The sequence below is a fragment of the Peromyscus eremicus genome, chromosome 9, assembly GCF_949786415.1.
Source record: "Peromyscus eremicus chromosome 9, PerEre_H2_v1, whole genome shotgun sequence".
Lineage (NCBI taxonomy): Eukaryota > Metazoa > Chordata > Mammalia > Rodentia > Cricetidae > Peromyscus > Peromyscus eremicus.
This window is the reverse complement of record NC_081425.1, coordinates 53508907-53527841: the sequence shown is the minus strand read 5'-3', so window position 1 is coordinate 53527841 and position 18935 is coordinate 53508907. Positions and strand designations below refer to the sequence as shown.

The window sequence follows — 18935 nt, the reverse complement described above, 5'->3', positions numbered from 1 at the left end:
TTTGTTTTCCCAAGGAGAGCAGGTGTGAGTCGGCCCCTGGTGTGGCTGTGCAGCATGCTCCTGTTTGTACTGTATTTAGCAGAATGTGGCTTCCTGTTTTATAGTTTGTGAACAGCAGTGTCTTTTCACTTCCAGTACTGAGGCATGCTGTCTCCCACTGTTATTTGTCCCTCAGGTCATTTGGTGATATTTTAGGAATGAAAGTAGCTAGGTGTTTTTATCCAAGATGATATTATTTTAGGAAGCCCCTTAATCTCCTTTTAAAATTCCTTTAAGGTGTCTTATTGAACTCCCAATTTCCACCTTGCATTTCAAGATCCCAGATTCATGACAGTGTGCTGTGTAGTATTCTCTTGATCTCCTCCTCTTATGTCTTAATTCACTCCAGGAGCCAGTCATCAGATGGATTCCTTTCTTTATTTCCACAGGCAGGTCCCCAGTTTTCAGCCTTTATTCTGATTAGATGTATTAGTGAGGGGTTTTTAAAATGATGTTTTAAAGAGCAATTTTAGGTTCACAGCAGAATTAAGAGTAAGACAGAGATTTCCCGTGTACCATAGTCCCTGACCCTGTACACACCACACCCCCGCCCCCAGAGTAGTGCATTCTTGCAACTGATGGACTTACACTCGCACATCTTCACCACCTGAGGATCATAATTTACACTACCCCAATTCACTGTTGGTGTTATGTATTTTATGAATTTTGACAAATTCACAATGACATGTATTCACCATGACAGTAGTATCACCTAGAGTAGTTACACCATCTTAAAAATCCTCTGTGCTCTGCGTGCTCCTCTTCTTCTCTAATTTCAGGCAACTACTGAGTCTCCATTTTCTCCATAGTTTTACGTTTCCTAGAATGTCATTTGGTTGGAAGTCATGAATTTTTGAACAAATAAACAAAATCTTCCTTTGTTGGACAAGCCATAGCAATCTTTTCATTCTGATGTTTTTAAGACCTGAAAATAACTTGCATAGGCAAATATGCTTTTACTTATCATTCCCCATCTATGGGTGATGAAAGCGCCATTTTTTGTTATTGGGGAAGACATTTAAGGGACACACATTATTATCTAGTTGTGTGACTTGCTTCTTCCTATAAATTGAGATGGTTGACTGATCATCTCTTCCTCATTTCAAATTGACTTAATTTTAGTTGCAAGAGATTAAATATACTTATTTTGCCTCAAGCAAATGGAAAGAAATTGAATAGAGTTTCTGCTTGGGAAACTAGGAAGCAAAAAAGATAACAGTGTAGGGACTAATCCTCTCTGTGTAAAGAGGTCCTTTATAACCCAACATTACACTTAAATGTCATAGACTTTGGCCATCTGGGAAACTTCCATTCTAAAAGCCCGTGACCTTTCAAGGATATGGAGGAAAGAAGGGGGCATAGAGACCAGCACACTTCGTTAGCACCTCTCACACTCTTATTAACACAGGTTTTCATTCTCCCTAAGAGCCCTTAAACTCTCTGTAGCAGAAGATATTTGATTAGTCATAAAGGTACTTTCACAGCACATGGAGCTGATGCGAGGGGACAGAGAGTCTAGGTGGAATTAAACCTGGGCTGGGAAGCTGAATTTCATCGTCAGCTGTTCGTGGAGCTTAACACATTATAAATTTATGCGCTGCATATGGCGAGTGGGGGGTGAACTGGAGACTCTAGCGAGCCACGTTTCCTGCATGTGAGCATATTCTCTTTCTTGCAGAGAAGTAAACTATGTAAAGAGGCAGCATGAAAAAGCAAAAGGAATTACACTTATTTAAGAATTAATTTCCATGATAGAAAGGATATTAAGATATCTGACACCGTTTCCAGTGATTGCAGCTCTCTTTGTGCATGATCCAGGAATAATGCCCAAGGCCAGCCCTGAGACTGCATGAGAACAGTCAAACAATAGAAGGGTTTGCTTGGATTTATCTAAACCTCTTTCCAAATTAAAGCATGCAGGAAGCCCAAATTTGGGAACAATAAAAATCATGTGTTAATATAGACCAGAATTTGGGAATGACAAAAATCTCTGGATCTAAAATAACTCAAGGGTCAAGAAATAGTATTTGTCATTTGTGCCCCATGCTAATGAAAACGGGGAGGCAAGAGCTCCTGGGTGCATTTGATACCTTGGGGTCCTGCTGAGAAGGCAGCTCCTGGCTCTCTCTATAGACCTAATTCTGGAGCTGAGGGAATAAAAGCATACACACCACAATAATGAGATTACTGGGACAGCTCCCAAATTGAAGCAGCTGAGCCAAATCGATAGATGCATTTTTCTTTCCCTTAAAGTTGCTGAGCCCATTAGAAAGGCTAATACACTTCATGGTTAGACCTCGGGAACTTAGAGAGCATGTGTCAAGCTCCCTCTAGCATTTTGCAAATTAAAAATTTAAATGCAGGGATGATTCCAAAATACAGCCACACCATCAAAATGACAGTTTCCCTGCGATGAGCATTCCTAGTTCTCATTAGAAAAATGCCTTACTCATTTTGAACGTGCAAACTGCACATGGGCGCTTGAGTGGTCTGCTTTTCAGAAGGATGGGGCACCACGTAGTCTAGCAGAAAGGGCCGGGAACAATGAGTAGCATAGATTGTAGGTTAGAATGAAGACCACATCAGCATTGCTATGTAGACTCTATACATTCAACTGCAGAGTAAAACAAATGAGTTCTCCTTCCCTTCTGTGAAATGCTGCAAAGTAGGTAAAGACAGAACCTGGAAATTGTCTTAGAGAAACAATGGTAACAGTATGTATTTAGTTCCAAATATGTTCTCTAAATCATTATGTTAACAACTGAACATAATTACAAGATTTACTAAGAGAGGATTGCTTAAATTAACTGATATGATAAGCAAAACATGAATATAAATTTATCTAAATAATCATTTACAGAATATTTCATGTAATGGAAAGAGACTCATGGCATAGCATTGATTTAAAAAATAAGCTGGAGAGATGAATCAGTGGCTAACAGCACTTACTGCTCTCACAGAGGACCTAGATTTGATTCCCAGCACCCACATGAAGCAGCTACAATCACCTGTAACTCTAGTTCTGTGGCATCTGAGGCTCTCTTCTGACCTCTGTAGGCTCCTACACAAACATGATGCACATAAACTAACACATACACATACATAAACAGATCTCTACCAGACATCCTGGCACATGCCTGTAGTCCTGGTACTCTGGAGGCTGAGAAAGGCATATTTTAATCCATTTCTGATCAGCTTGAGCAACAGAGTAAAGTCTTTAAAAAAATTTTGTAACATGTATGGTTTCTGAGTTCTCAAACAATGTATAGTTTAATACATGTATCATTCATATATGTGTTATGTATATTTTTATTTCTTCAGCTCCAGAATTAGGTCTCTATATGGGCCATAAACAACACAGAGACACACACAGAGATATACAAACACATGCATAGAAAAGGACATTAACTAGGTTGTGGACAGAAACTAAAGTATGTGCAGAAAGGAGCATTAATTAAACCATGGCGGCACAATCACGACTGTGGCGCCACTGTGGATCAGCTTTACTTCCCTGGTTTCATCTAGGTGTTATTAAGGTCTCATAGAAACACAGGGGTTGTTTCACAGAGAATAAAACTGAACAATATTTCATAAACTAGCAGAAGAGGCTGAGTCATTCTTCAATGGAACAAAAGAATATTCTAGCACATGGATGGGTATCACGTCTCCTGATAGAGAAATCACAGTCTGTTTCAGGGATATCTTCAAGCATATATTATGAAATGAGTGTGAAAAGAGGGGGATGAGAAGACAGCAGTCTGAAACTGGGTCAGGTGACAGAGATGCATAGTGAGTAAAACAGCCAGAGGATTTCAGAGATCTTAAAGGCTGGGCTGACAGTCAATGGTAGACCGTGCTGGTACTGTTGTCACAGAACATTCCCTTTACTTTCACCATTTCCAGAGAGGTGGAGGCCGTTGACAGGCGGCTTACAGGGTCTGACGTCAGAGAGACCAGGTTTAAGTCATGATTTCCCCATTGACTAGATACTTGACCTTTGTTGGCTTTGCTGTCTGAGACTTCATTCTTCATTGTTTGACAGTAGCCATCATTAGAATGCTCAAAATACACTGGAGTACTTCCTGTATCCTAGGCTTAGCTTGAAGGGTCACCCTGGAGACTGTGCGAGACTTGTCAGTGATGTTACTAAGCAGAATTACAAAGAACAGTGCACACACAGTGAGGGCTGCTTATCAATATTCCAGGGACATAGAACTAGTAAATGCACATCTATTAACCTTTGCCATTTGTGTCTATACAAAGTTCTATGTTATAAAACAAAGAGAATGAATGAGACACTTTCCCTGTGCCCTAATAATCTCTGATTTGTGGAGTAGCAGATGAAAGAGGAGATGCTGCATGCATTCCCAGCATGAAAAATGACGGATCTCAGAGGCTGGAGAGACGGCTCAGTCGTTAAGAGTGGTTGCTACTTTCATACAGGACTCATGTTTAGTTTCCAGCACCCACAGTGGCTGGGTGCTCATACTATTTTAGGGTACCGGACACACTCCTCTAGTTTATCAGTCCCCCCCCCCCCCATTTAGTGTGGGAGCGCGCGCGCGCACACACACACACACACTAAATCAAATAACAAATCTCCTAAGACAAAGTGAACTTTGTGTATCTGTTTTGCCCTCTTTCTGGATCTGTGCCAGGATGGCTACCCAGGTTGGAGTCAGACTCCAGCCTTGTTTCCATGTAGGAAAAAAGCAGCAGGCATTTGTTTAGCTTCTATTCAAAAGTTCACTATAGAATTTAAATTCCTTATTTGGCACAGCTGGGTCTGGCAGTGAAGAACATAGTCATAGTTTTCCACTGACAAGCTAAAAATGTTGTTTTGTTTCCTTTTAGAGATGTCACGCACAAAAAAAAAAAAACCCACAAAAAACCAAAAACCCCAAAACTGTCTTTTTCCAAATGTGGAAAAAATAGTATATAAACAAGTGATGTTTGAAGCTAAAACAAAACAAAACAAAAAAACAAAAAACAAAATACCTATATACTGTAGTTGCATGGTTCTCTTACACTGTTCCAGGAATATTCCCACTTATTTTAGTTTTTTCATCAGTCTTGTGAGTCAGCAAAAAGCGGCAGCCTTAACTTAATTCTACTGCTAATGAAAAATGAAATATCTGAGGTCTAGCATCCATCTTCAAAGTCACATAAGGTGGCTGCTTTAGGATCCAGGTCTCTTAACTCTCACTCTCAAAGTGTACTACCTCTACTGTACCCCAAATAGATAGGATGATGCATATGACTTTGGCATTTGAAAATAGAATCATGCAGGAAGACTTCCAGTTTTCAGACTGATTGGGAGAGACTGTGTGGAAAATCATTTAGTTTTGTTAAGTCTACATTGCGGAGAATCCTTCACACCATGGCTTCCTGTGTTCCACACATCGCTGGCCCTCTCCTCTCAAGAAGACTACAGAGCTGGTACCCAAGCTCACAGGAGCCCTCATGACTTTAATGCACTGATGCTCTGTGGCTGCACGTGGCAGCCTGATGCTGTGGCTCACTGGTATTCATTAAAGTATTCCTTTTGTTTTGAGTGCGCCTTGAGTGTGACTGATGAATAAAGCTGAAGCAAGCTCTCCAAAGGGCAGGTGTGAAGCACACGCTGCAAGGCTGTTAGTGGCCAGCGATGAGTAACACCAAGAACGCTTTGATATCTCTGATAGAATGCAGAGCATCTAGAATATCATTTCCTACATCTTTCCCACATGAGGGAAGATGTGGTTTTTGTAACAGCAGCTAATGAGTCCACACAAGTAAAAGAGAGGATCATAAAATGTTCCATCCTCAAAACTTGAACCACTTCAAAATTAGTTAAATAATTTCTTCCAAAGAAAGGCCATTAATAAACCCAAGAACTTGAATATAATTTAAACGTGGTTTTTTAATTTTTGATATTGTAAGATATTATTATATTAAATATGAAATCACTCTCTAAGCAGTTAATTGTAGTCCACCCACACAAATATTCTTTATTCAAAAATAGTACACATTAAAATTTTAATTTAGAACCCTCATACACACATTCACACAACACACACTTAATAGCAACTTAATAATGATTACTATATGTTTAAAAAGGCCAAGAGAAGAAAAAAGGACTTGCATCATACAACAAAAGGGAAAGTATTGTTAGCTTTTGGATACATTGTCAGAGGAGCTTTTGTGTCTGCCAATTTTTTCATGTATTTATACCTTGCTAAATACCGTATCCAAATTTGTATTTTACCAAGCCAGAGGATATATGTATATATTGTATATGCTATTTTCCTTTTGATATAGAATTATTTTTCTTTTTGAGTAGAGGTTGCTAATAGCACATGAGGGAGGGAGCTGACCTTGAGGTTCCTAGTGCAGAGTACTAACCAGGACTTCTAAGAGTGAAGAGTTGTTTTGACCCATTTTCCTCTTCACTGCAATATAAATTTTGGATAGTAATCTATATCCATGTGAACTAGATATATTTATGAATTCATGCACTGTTTTGAAAACTGCCACATAGACTTGGATAGGCACACATGGAAGTGTGTGTGTGTGTGTGTGTGTGTGTGTGTGTGTGTGTGTGTGTGTGTATGTGTGTACATGTATGGGTATGCTTGTGTATAACTTATTTTCAAATACTTGGATTTTCTTGTGTAGTCTCCCATTATATAACTGTTCTCCTGTTTCTCTCTCTGTCTCTCTCTCTCTCTGTCTCTCTCTCTCTGTGTAACTTTTTCTTTTTTTTATTAATTAAATTTTGTCATTTATTTTACAATTGCAGTTTCTCCTTCCTCCTCTCCTCCCTCCCTGCCCCACACCTTCCTTCTACCCACACCCCCACCCCATCTACTTCTTTTCTGTCAGAAAGGGGCAGGCCTCCCATGGGTTTCAACAAAAGCATGGCACATCAAATTGAGGCAGAATTGAGCTCCTCCCCCTGCAACCCAGCCTGGGGAATAGGTTCCCAAAAGCCAGCTCAAGTGCCAGGGACAGGTCTTGATCCTACTGCTAGGAGCCTCACAAACAGACCAAGCATGAATTGTTTCCCTATGTGAACTTCTTTACATTACTATACTGCTAATTACACATTCTCTTTTCTTCTCTGAGGGATCTTGTTTTTAACACTCCCTGCTCAACCATGACTAATGTCTAATCAAGAGCAGAACTTTTACCATGAGGAACTGAATAGCTTTCTTTGGGTATAGTGATTGCAGATATACACCTTGGAATCAGGAAATCTCAAGGTGAAGCCTGGGCTCTGCTACTTAAAATTGGGGGTTATAATTTGGATGTAGTTTGCTTCCTACTACCCCATGCTGTAGATTTGTGTGCTGAATACTGATACTGAGTGGTAGAACTGTTAAGGGATAACATTTTGTGTAAGATTTGGTTGGTCACAGAGGCACTGTCATCAGAAGAGATTAATGCTAGTCTCATGGGATGGATTTGATCTCTTGGGTTAAAAAGACTGAGTCTGGGGTTTTCTGCTGCCTTAGCATATGGTCTCTTTGTCTCATACATGATTTCTACCATAAAACTCTCACCTGAGCCAAGTCATTGCTGGAAGGGCCATGTTCTTGAATCTTGTGTGTACATGTATGGGTATAACTTATTTTCAAACACATTTCTTCCTTTATCATGGATCCAGCTCTAGCCACACAAACGGAATAAGATAACATGTGATCAGACATCTCCCCTGCCTGTGCTTCTTTAAAATGGAAACATTGGCCTTATGGGATTTATATAAAGATTATATGGGCTATTTTAGGAGTTTAGTACATTGATCCCATATTATAACCCAAATAATATATTAGCACACACATTTATTACTTCCTTGTGGTAAGAATACTTAAAATCTACTCCTCTGTATTCACAACTCATTGCTCTTAACCATAGTTACAAAGAGTGATGGTTAATCTAGATTGTCAAGTCTACGGGACTTAGAATCATTGTGGAAACATACTTCTAAATGCATCTATGATGGTGTTTCCAGGAAGGGTTAAATGAGATGAGAACCTGTACTCTGAGTGTGGGCAGCACCATCCTGTGGACTGGGGCCCTGTTCTGAGTAAAAAGAAGGTAAGATACATAAGTGCAAGCATTCATCTCTCTGCTTCCTGACTACAGTCACATGTGACCAGCTGCCTCACACTCCTGGTCCCGCAGCTTCCCCACCCAATGGAGTACACTCAGACTAGGAGCCAAAGTCAAACCTTTCCTTTCTTAAGTAGCTTTCATTAGGTATTTTGTCACAGTCAGGAGAAAAGTAATGAGTGCACGCTGACCACAACACACCTTTAAGACTTACTCCTCATAACTGAGAATTTCTATCTTTTGACCAACATTTCTCCAACAAGCATGCCTAACACACCACTGGCAAATGCCAATTTGCTCTACGCTTCCAGGAGTTGACTTTATTTTGATTCGACATATAAATATAAATGAGGTCACGTGATTTTGTCTTCTTGTACCTACTTCACTTATTTATGTATTTATTTATTTCCCAGAATATCTTCTAGGCTCATGTTGGTCTTTCCTGTAATAACATAGATTTCATACAGGTGGTTATCAGACCAATATGGAACAGTGTTTCATATATTTAATGGGTGACTCAAAGCCAGCTCATTCTGGCTTATAGATGAGAATGTCCCAAACCAGGAATTTTATGAGCTAGTTATTAAAGATAACTACTGTTCAAAATTAAATTATACATGCTTAAAAATTAAATAATGTCTTTGGAGACCCTAATAATTTTGTTTTATTGTCACCATTTCCTATATTTCTGAAGTTAAAAATCTTGCACCAGCAAGGTTGCAATGAATATGATGTTGTGTATGTCTCTTGCTTACTGTACACCCAAGACATCATGAAGATACCTTAAAAATGACTGAGGAATGTTTATGTCTTGGAGAGGAACAACTATTACCATTAATTGTTTTATTGACTGTTTAGTCTCAAGAAATGATGGATAAAGTGTTAATAACTTGGAAAATATTAAGCTTAGACATGACAACTCATTAACTAAAATCCAAGGAAATGTTCCTTTAGTGTGCTGAAGTCATTAGTTTTAGCATGAAATTTGCTCACGTCATTGGCCAGTGAATGGAGATCTGACAAATTTCTTCACTATTTCACTGCCCCTTGTTATTATAACCAGACCCATCAGATGTGCTGCAATTACACTTGTTTGTTAACTGTAAGTGCAAATGTAGGGGTTAAAAGTGTGAGCACTCAGGAAAAGTCAAGGAAGCATCCTGGGGTCAACAATGGAGACAAGGAATATTGTTTGAAGAATTATGCTACTCACAGCTATGACATACATTGATATCTAAAACATTTGCATATACGCAGCCATATTTTTTCAGAGACTTATAAAATCTCCACTCATATAACACGGCTTATGGTAGAAACTCAGCAAATACAGGTTAATGGCAAAACATTTTTCATTTTTTAAAGATTTATTTTAAGTGTTGTGCCTGTGTGTGTGTGTGTGTGTGTGTGTCTGTGTGTGTGTGTCTGTGTCTGTGTCTGTGTGTCTGTGTGACACTGAAGCAAGGGGGCAAGTGTCTGTGCACACATGAGTGCAGATGCTTATAGAGTTCAGAAAAGGGAGTCGGATTCCCTGTACCTGGAGCTATAGGCAGTTCTGAAGCTCCCTATGTGGGTGCTGGGAACTGAACTTAGATGCTCCGCAAGAGCCCTGTGTGCTCTTAACTGCTGAGCAGCCTCTCCAGCCCCAACGAAACAGTCTTGAGTCATGCTTCTTCATGTTTCCTGTCTTATACAGAACATTCCTCTAATGAGAGTGTTGAGATGTGGTAGTGATCGTGAGGAGAGTTTGAAGGGGAGGAAAGAGCTGGACAGCAGACCTCTGCCTCATGAACCTGTGGTGTTGAGGAGCTGAACTTGGAGGTGGAGGGGAAGAGAAAGAGGTACTCTCGCATTTTTATTTTTCACAAGGATCTTTGTTTTATGAAGAGGACTTGGCTAAAGCAGCCCCCAGCAGTGTCTATTCTAACTGGAACTTGATCCTTCCTCTTGACCAAGAGAACTTCATCTTGACTGGCATTAGGTTGTGTCTTAACTCAGTTTTTCTGTCTGTTCTTTTTCTTACACACAAATCTGAATTGCTATTGTTCTCCTTTGTATGAGAAATCTGCTCCTTGCAAGCACTCTTGTTGAGTTTGTTGGAAAGAGTTGTTTCAAAGGAAAATAGTTGCTCTCAGCTTTCCCACAGCTCTGGGTTTTCCCTACGTGGCATGTGAAATATTCATTTGCAGCCGTTGTGGGGCATTGTGGGAGGTTTTCAGGGTATTGATCATCTCATACCAAATCAATAATATGTGTTACACAGAGAATTAAAAGATGTGTTTTCATCACCTACTAGCTTCATAATATTGGTTTCTTTACAAGAACTGTGTCTAAACAGATGATCTCAATGTCTTTTTCTCTGACAAGGAAAAAACAACGACTGAGTCCAACCCCACCTTTCTCGTCTTCTGTGTTCATTGCCGTAATTACTGTTCATTTATTTATAGAATTTGATAAATAAGCCAAAAGAGAGACAATTATCTGTTGACTGCTTGTCTTGATGCCAGGCACTATGTGTAAAGAGCTCCAATAAATTCTCAAACTAGCTCTGCAAGCATATAACTATGTTTCCTTTCACAAGTGAGGAAAGTGGAAACCGGAAAGATTATGGATTGTAGCCCATGCTGAAGGTTGACACAGCCTTCTTACTCTGAAGATTGCTTTTCTACTACATGTAGTTAGTTTTTCTTGATCTTTAAAACTTCACAAGCCAAGTTGCAAATATGACAGCATTACCAATATTTTTCACTCCAAGAAAACAGCAAGATGCAGAGGAAAAACATAAAAGCTCTTCAGAGAATCAAAAGACAGATTTAAAATGTCCAACTGGCTCTTTAAGGACACACTATATTGGTTAAGTCGTGTAAAACTAGGTGCTGGGACTTCTTTTGAAAGCCAGGGATATGAACTAGAAGATCCTTAAATTTAATTGGCATCACTCAAATTTCCTTAAATGAGTTTCCTTATAGCCCTACATTTCTCTTAAGGAAATATTGCATGTTTCCTTTATGCAGAAAATTGGATATAAGTGGTAAGCAGGCACCTCCAATCCCAGACCAATATAGAAATTGATAAATGCTTGTCCTTTTGAGATAAAAGACTTATTACATTTTGCCACAAATTATGTTAGAACAATATTTTATCATCTGTGCCTTGCACTGATTGATAACAAGAAGCTGTTATCACCAGCAAATGGTATTTTTCCTCTACTGAAATAGAAAAAAAGGAAGGAATTGTAGTTTTCAGTATAGATGGTCAAATGGTCGGTCAGCCTGGGATAAGGCTGTGTCTCCTGATATTTATTGCCATGGTTACCACATATCCTAAGATGCATGTAATGGAGAGCCAAGTGTCTTGTGCAGAGGAGCAGCTGGGATGCTATGACAAGGACATGACCCCAGATTGGAGAGAGAGCCTAGAATGAGCCATCAGTCTAATCAGGGATCACTTCCCAGGCTGCAGAGTTAAATGTCTCCTAGGATTCTGCAAGAATCGATTCATCAAAAGAAGAGAGACAGACTTCTGTGTGTGAGATCAGTAACTGGAGATTCTGTGGCAGTGAGGCACGCTCTGTAAATTATTTGTCTGCCATAGGGTTTGTATTTGTCTAATAATTGAATCATGAAGTTCATCAATGACTCTTGTATTAATCTCCTCTAGAATATCTCTGGAAGGATGCTCACTCAGAAACACCAGCATAAGCCTTACCTTATCACTCATCCAATTTGTAACTAACTGTATGGACTTTTAGTTCTGTATCTGGCACTTGCAATGTGCTTTGATATAACTTATTATCTTACCTTGTTTTCATAAGAATATTGTGTGTGTGTGTGTGTGTGTGTGTGTGTGTGTGTGTGTGTGTAATTTTTTTCAAATGAGGAAATAGAACCAAGGTCCAAGTTCACAGAGGTAGTAAATGAGCAAACCAATGAATGTCATAACCCAGACCTATCGGACTCTAAGTTTACAACTGAGCACAGCCTTGAACTTTCTTTTTCACAAACTAATGATCAAAGTCTGACTTCTTCCATGGTTGTCTTCCTCAGTCCATCCTCTTTCCATTGTTTTTACAGTCACTGTTTTACCATAAACTTTTATCAAGCCTCATTTGAATTATTTGCAAAACTTCTCACATAGTAATCTTTGCAACTTATCTTTGCAACTTCGTACATTTGCAATCAGGTCAATTACTCCTTTACTTTAAGATCCTTCAATCTAAGGTGACTGTGTAGATGATAATATCATCCAGTCCAAACTCAGCCTGGCATCCTGACTGCTTACAATCTAGCCACAGTATTTCTTTGTTGCCTTGTTCAATAGTTATTGCAGCTTTTCCCAAGCCAAGGAAAAAAGGGATCCCGTGACCATAATTTCAACCATGTGAGCTTCCTGACTTTTCTTGAACTATGTATACATCATTTATCCATTTTGGCATCTGTGCTTAAAGGATGTTGAGTAGGAAACAACACCAGAATACTGTAGCTCTTTGGAAGAGAGCTGGAGAGGGTATATTGTGTTGTATAATAATGTCGGGGGGTGGGGCACTGAGTTGTTTCTTTATTCTTATTTGTCCAGTTGTTTAAAATTTAAGGGGTCTTTTTGAGTTACTGCAGCATATTCTTCACAATTCCTGCCAATGGCCAGTGCAAACTTTGGAGCATGTTCAGTGTAGTGTGAGCAATCATAGGGCAGTACAGGTTGTGGAGCACATTCATCATAGTGGGAGCAACCACACCTGTAAACATTGATGAGTGGCTGAGGCAAGCATACTTGCAGAGCACAGATTGGAAAATGTACAATATGAGGGTTTTTTTTTTTTTTTAAAGTTTGTCAGTATTGGGACTCAGCAGACCCATCCAGGAAAAAACAGCTAAATGCACTGCAAAGGAGTGGGTCTCATCTATACTTTAGATCCTGAAAATTGGGTATCTGGAGACATTAGATTATTCTACTGTTATCACATGAAGGAGGATCAATGGGGAACAGTGTAGACTTTCACTATAGGGGCTCAAAAATAAATTTATTATGTCATCCTCTTGTCTCTGAGAATCAGAGGGATGATTCTACATGAAGGAGCCCAGATAAGACCACTGGGTCAAGGACATTGAGAGTGATTTTCCAAGACATACTGATTATAGCATAGTACAGTCAATGCAGATGTATGTATGTGCATTTGATAGAGATACACAGCAACAAATCTCTGAGTTATGTTACAATTTGAGCCCCATAATTATCATGTGATTTTTTCACTATATTTATTGTAAGTTTAAGTATTCCATGTTGACCTTTGAGTATTACTAGGTAACAATAAGAATATGAGCTAACTCAGACCTCCCAAAGAATCTAAGCATTGATATTAACAGACAAGTGAGTGGAAGCCTCCTCTCACTCCATTGCCTGTCTTGTTTTACTTTGAATGAATATGTGTTAGTTTGCAAGGTCTACCATAATGAAGTGCCCTAATCGAGTAGCTTAAGCAACAGGAAGTTACTGTCATGAAGTCTAGAGCCTGGAAGTCTGAGACCAAAGTATCAGTGACCAATTGCTTCTGAAGTCTGCAGGAAGAGAGAGAGAGATGGGTTCTAGGGATGGGCTGCAGGGATGGGCTGCAGGGATGGGATCCAGGGGTGGGCTGCAGGGATGGGATCCAGGGATGGGCTGCAGAGATGGGCTCCAGGGATGGGCTGCAGAGATGGGATCCAGGGATGGGCTGCAGAGATGGGATCCAGGGATGGGCTGCAGAGATGGGCTGCAGATCTGCCATCTTGGCTTAAAGATGCCTACTGCTTTTCCAAAACACTGTGACAAATGCAACTTAGGAATAAAAAGGGTTATTTAAGCTACAGTTATAGTCTAACATGGAGGGAAGTCAAGGCAGAAACTTTCGGCAGGAACCTGGGAGCAAGAACTGAAGCAGAAGCCACGGAGCTACTCTGCTTACCGGTTTGCGCCTCATGACTGGTCCAGTCTGCTTTCTTATACCATCTGGGACCATCTGTCCAGAGGTGATACTACCCACAGTGAGCAGGGCCTTTCCAACATCAATATTAACTTAAAAAATGCCCCACTGGCCTGTCCACGGAAACATCTGGTGGGGGCATTTTCTCAATTGAGATTTCCTTTTCACAAATGACGCTAGCATGTGTCACGTTGATATAAAACTATCCAACACACCTATATACTCCTTGCATATTTTCATGCTGTCACTATACATGTTTGTAATGTGCATCATGAAAACATATCATTGTATCACACTGAACTAATAAAAAGCAAAACAAATTATAGATTAATCTTAATGTATATGGAAAAGTCTTATATTCAAAATTAGTTGAGGATATGAGCAAAGATGGAGCCAAAATAAGCTTCCGTGAACTAATACATAAACCAAAAGCCATTAATCAGACAAATTCATACAATGAACATAAGGTATATAAATGACCAGAAAATTCCTCTTGGGTTTGCTTTTAAATTAAGATATTCATTATTACTTCTATTGAATGTTGTGGAGTAGCCCATCTCATTGATATAAAGCAAAAATTAGAACCAAAATTTATGTTTTTAACAGGAAGATACTAAATTCTATTTACATATGGTATTGGTTTATAGAAAGAATCTATGGATACAACTGAATTCATAAGTGATCATCAGTGTTGTTCATTATAGGGTAAAGTAAACTCATTTAAATCTTTTTACACATAAAAACAAAGGCATACATGCTTAACAGACATGATTTGTAATGGTTTCAAAAGTATTAATGCTTTACAAGTATATCTAAAGAAACCAGTAAACGATCTCTACACTGGAAACTAAAACATAATTGAATTTTATTTGAAAGTCCTAAAGTTGATATGCAACCCTACTTGCATAGATTAGAATGTTGTAAATATATCTATGCCCTCAAACCGATCTATGAAACAGATGCCATCTGTGTTAAAATCTCAGCAGTGTGATTGACAGGTTCATCATAAAGTTTATATGAATATTCAGTGCATAGGGGTAGCCAAGGCAATTTTGAAAAATAACATCCTGGATAGGATTATATATAAAGATAAGCTAAGTGAGGCAGTGTGGCACTAGCCCAAATAGGGACATTAGACCAGCAGAGCAGAAGATAGTGCACACCCATGTGTCCTTTGTTTATAAAGTAGTGCCTGGCAAGATCCACCACCTCGGTCTATTTTCAGAAAAGTACAAAAGCTTTATCACACCACCTGGTAGAATTTCAACATAATTTGCTTTCTTCTCCAGGCATTCTAGGCTTCTCAGATGATGCTTGTCTATCTATGATCCACAGCCTTTGAACAGTATTAAAATATTGGTATCTCTTTATCTACACATTAGCTTTGATTCATTATATCAGTCCATTTTCTATAGCTAATAATAATGGTGATGATAAAGTCCACAGTGACAAGTATTCTAACAGCAAACTGTAGATTATAAATACTTCAGACAGCATCTAAAGATGTGTTAATATGTTTAATCTGAATGAGTAAATCTATTCCCGATATTCATTATGCAGATAATCTTTGTTCCACTAATTATAAAGAATAATATAATCTAAAAGATCATATTCAGCAGAATCAGTAATTGTTATGTTAATATTTGTCCAAATGAAGCAAAGTCTGAATCTCATAAAAGATCATGCCGGTATATTATTTTATTCATTCATTTTGCTAGCCCACGTACAATTTTTAAGAACTTGCATCTCAGTGATTTTAGTTGTTAGAAAATCCATTCTTCCATTTGTTTTTTTAAATAAGGACACAACTAAATGAGTTTCACATACATATTTACTTTGCTAAATTTATCAGATAAAATGTTTGAAAACCCCCTAAAAACAATGCATTTGTATGTGACATAAAGGTTTTGTGTACCTGGGGTTGGGTTGACAAAGAAATTGTGTCTTTTACATGTGAATAGACCTATTGAGGTTTCTATTTCTATTTTGAGATATAATTCAAACATTGGTACATTTTAAACCAACAGGATTCTTCAGAAGGATCTCCCACACACTGTGAATTAAAATTTATAAGAAAATGATCATTTTAAAGTTACAATAGGTAATTGCTGAATTTTTTCAAACTTAAATATTTGGAAATCCATACAACTCATGGACCATTTTCAAAATCTTTGTATGCATGACCTTTAATCTATAAAAATGATTCTGTCTGTTTGATCGCCAGAGAAAAATTGAAATTCTTGATTCTGATGAAAATGGGTAAGTTCTAAAGCATACACATATACACAGTAAGACATGTGAATTCTTTTAACATTTTTCTGGGGTTGTTCCAAGATAACTGAACATTGCTGTTTTTACTATTTCCTTGTTTCTTCTCCTCCTTACCGTATCAGTTGGCCGCTTGATTGCTGGGGTGACAGAACACATCTCTGAAGCCGGAATAACAAGCCAAGCCCATTATAATTCATTACACTTGATTTTCCCAACACTAGCAGCTATTTCTTTCAACAGTTTTTTTCAAGGCTTTCCTTCAGGGCCAGCCCCATGCATATGTAGAGGAGATAGGTGTTTCTAAAACAAGATACAGCTTATTATTTGTAACGATGATGCCAACAGTTGAGTGGGCAACACTGCACACGGTGCAGGCTCTTGTCTGTATGCTTTGTATAAATCAGCTCATGTAATCTCCATAGCCACAGTAGGGTACAGGCATGCCATCGTAATTCTGTTTACCCAGGAGAAAGCTGCAGCACAGGGAGTTTCAGAGTTATACCCGTGTTCACACAGCTACTGTGAACAAACACAGTGAGATGTGGATGCAGGTCTCTTGGCTTCAGGTCAAAACTTTAAATGGCTAGCTATATTCTACTTCCTCTAGTCAGTTGAGGCATATATACCAAGACTATACTATATGCTTAACTCTTCACTAAGTCCCAGAGTCAACAAAGTAAGCACAATATCCAATCTTCTGTGGGTTAATGGGTCATGGATGCAACGAACAGACTAAAGACCGGGGAGACTTCAGTGGATGTGAAGTATCTGAACAGAGTAAGTAGTCACTAGGTAAAATGCAAGAGCTTTTGGGGCACAGCAGCTTGGGAGTAGGGAAGAGTCAGTTATGACAGAAGAACTGTGGTGGCAGTCATCAAGAACCAAGATGAGCTGGAGAGATGGTTCAGAGGTTAAGAGTGCTAGCTGCTCTTCCAGAGGACTTGGGTTCTATTCCCAGCACCAATATGGTGGCTCACAATTGTCTGTAACTCTAATTCTAGGGGATCCAATACCCTCCTTTAGCCTCCACAGGTACCAGGCATGCACGTGCCCAGGCTGTAGGCTACGTGTAAGTGGGGGATGATAATTCGCTATCTATTATTTGTAGGAACCAAATCTGTCCTAGCCATGAAACTTGATGAAACAAAAAAATCTGCCCCTCACCCGGTTTACAGGAGTGGTTAAGGAAAATTGACATCGAATCTATCTTGACATCAAAAGATTCTTTTTTATTCAACAGCAAACACCTGTTAGTGTCACATTCCTGTCATTTTCTTAATTAATATTTATTAACTCATAATTAATTAATTCACATGTAACCTTCATTCTCTACTCTGGGCCAAAAATTCACTTACTTGGAACCAATCAGTTTATTGGAACCCCAGAATAAAAAGAAAATATTTAAAATACAGAAAAAAAGGAATACTCAGTGGGAATCTTGAACATCTGACCAGTCAGAACTAAAGAGAAGTTTCTTCACATAATCTGTCCTGTCTGTCTTGTTCATATGAGACCAATGGACTCATGAAGGGTCAATAAGAAAAATAATGAACCAGAAAACAGGGGAAAACCAAAGGCTCTGCAGGTGTCAGTGGGCCTTAAGATGAAAGAATTCTGACTTTCCCACTATACAAGCCAATAATCATCTCAAAAATGTCTTATCCACTTGGCTTTGGAATTTTTCTTTGTGTGCAAAAGTACCAGTCCTCAGAATATTGAAACTGAAATACCATCCTCTAAAATACAATAACTTTAGATCAGTATTTCAGTCAAGATATGTTAATCACCATAGCATCTTATTGGCTTTAAACATTGTATTTTCCATTCACATTCTGGGCTAGGATGACTCTGTACTCTCATTTTCATTCTGAGGGCCAGGATGAAGGAGAAATCTTATCTGGTAAATGTCTCATCCTGCTGTAGAAGGTAAGGGAGTGGGGAGGCAGAAACAATGGGTACCATTTAGTGCTGTGGGATGGTCTGTATGTCAAGTGTGTTGCTGATTGGTCAATAAATAAATCACTGATTGGCCAGTGGCTAGGCAGGAAGTATAGGCGGGACAAGGAGGAGAATAAAGCTGAGAAGTGGAAGGCTGAGTCAGAGAGACACTGCCAGCCGCCACAATGACAAACAACATGTGAAGATGCCGGTAAGCCACGAGCCATGTGGCAAGGTATTGATTTATGGAAATGGATTAATTTAAGCTGTAAGAACAGTTAGCAAGAAGCCTGCCACGGCCATACAGTTTGTAAGCAATATAAGTCTCTGTGTTTACTTGGTCGGGTCTGAGTGGCTGTGGGACTGGCAGGTGAGAGAGATTTGTCCTGACCGTGGGCCAGGCAGGAAAACTCTAGCTACAATTTAGAACTCCTATTGGAACATGAATTATGCTAATTTTGCTATATTATTGGCAAGTAAGTCCCCCATAAGAGCAATACTTTCATCAAAATGGAAGGAGGTATAATCCCACAGAGAAGGAAGTACTTAAAACAGTAGTACCCATTCATACTCACTTTATCATGTCAGTCAAATTATACTTGAAAATATGCATAATATTCACATCATCTACCAGAAT

General features: G+C 38.9%; 1 long non-coding RNA gene across 2 annotated transcripts in view; it reads left to right on the top strand.

Annotated features, from left to right (window-relative positions):
* Window positions 1-18935, top strand: part of LOC131919276 (uncharacterized) — a 78743-nt gene that overhangs the window by 42072 nt on the left and 17736 nt on the right. The gene's annotated exons all lie outside the window — the stretch shown is intronic.